The 1,672-nt window shown below is 42.4% G+C and overlaps 1 pseudogene; it reads left to right on the top strand.

Annotated features, from left to right (window-relative positions):
* Positions 1 to 282: 282 nt before the first annotated feature.
* LOC134486083 (elongin-B-like) lies at positions 283 to 641 on the top strand (annotated as a pseudogene).
* Positions 642 to 1,672: the final 1,031 nt, after the last annotated feature.

Raw genomic sequence — 1,672 nt, forward strand, 5'->3', positions numbered from 1 at the left:
CACCATAGTTTGGTACTTGGAGTGAGTGAACAATTTTTCCCTATCTAAGTAGAGAGTTGTGATAAATACCTTTAACTCTGGTCAGAGTGGATACAGACATATATTGTGGAAGATATGAAGGTTAATTAAACACATGTGGCTCTGGGTAGAGAGCTGAACAGATGGATACATTTTGGCTAATGTCCTGAATTTTAAATTGGTTTTTGGTATTAGACTTGATAGAAGATGTTTAAATTTGTCTAAAGGAGAGTACAGAGGGTGGAGCCAGAAGCAGCCGCCAGCATGGATGTGTTCCTCATGATCCGGAGCCACAAGACCACCACCATCTTTACAGACGCCAAGGAGTCGAGCACGGTGTTCGAACTGAAGTACATCGTCGAGGGTATCATCAAGCGGCCGCCAGAGGAGCAGCAGCTGTACAAGGACGACCAGCTCCTCAATGATGGAAAAACTCTGGGCGAATGTGGCTTCACCAGTCAGACAGCAAGGCCACAGCCCCCAGCCACAGTGGGCCTGGCCTTTCCAGCAGAGGACACCGTTGAACCGCTGCTTATTGAACCCTTCTCCAGCCCTCGGAGCTTCCAGATGTGATGAAGCCACAGGATTCTGGAGGCAGTGCCAATGAACAAGCTGTGCAGTGAGGGCCCCAGGCCTACCCCCTAAAAACCCACTCCCCCAATAAAAAAAGATTTGGCTGTCTAAAAAAAAACAAAAAACAAAAAAAAGGAGAGTACAGAGATTATGAGAATCACATGGGGATTTTCATGCATGGATCGAAACTTAGGACGGGACAAATTAGTCCCTGGATCCACTTAGAGTATCCAATGTTACTTAGTAGTAATTAAGGTTCAATAAAATCTGTGACTCCCGGTAAAGAGCTAAACAGATGGAGATAGATAGATAGATAGATAGATAGATAGATAGATAGATAGATAGATAGATATTTGTCTTAAGGTTAAACAAAAATCTGTTGCCTAACATATGTCCATCTCTAAAGCCCTCTACCCTGAGTCAAAGTCCTGGTTTGATACATGGCGTATTGGTATTAGAATTGAGAGAAGTTTTTAAATGTGTTTTATGTGTTAGCCGCTAAAAGCCATATCTCTGGTTGATGACGGCCAGCGAGGGTGTGCGGTTAATTTGATATATTCAAGAATAGGAAGCTCAGATTCTCTTCACGTGGGCTCCACCGGATTATTCGGTTCATTTCCTGATATCATAGAGTACAAAAGTGTATCAGGCTCATTGTTTAGCTTACTTCGTGTGTTAAAAAGTCGTTTAATCGTCATAATGGGTGTGCCTTTGAGTTTTATGGTTATATTATTAGTCCGGGAAAGAGTACAAGATACAAGCTATTTGGATACAGACTGAGTAACACAATATTTTGGGACAAATGTATTGTCTTTGTGCTTTTACAAAGTGTGGTTAGGCTCTGGAAACCTCACAGAGTCCTACTGATCTGATTTGATAGAGGTAGACCTCCTGAAAAAATGATTCAGGAGAATCAAACATAAAAAGTTATCTGAATCCTAAACGTTTGTCTTGAGAGTTGTATGATGAGAAGTGTGCCTACTTGGACTCCTGGTCTCAAAGACTTTATCAGGCGGGTCCAATCAGGACACACATGCTACAGCATGTGCTTCATTATTCCTACCCCCTACCCAGAAGGATA

This window comes from Rattus norvegicus, chromosome 3 (assembly GCF_021556685.1).
Source record: "Rattus norvegicus strain SHRSP/BbbUtx chromosome 3, alternate assembly SHRSP_T2T, whole genome shotgun sequence".
In the NCBI taxonomy this organism is placed as follows: domain Eukaryota; kingdom Metazoa; phylum Chordata; class Mammalia; order Rodentia; family Muridae; genus Rattus; species Rattus norvegicus.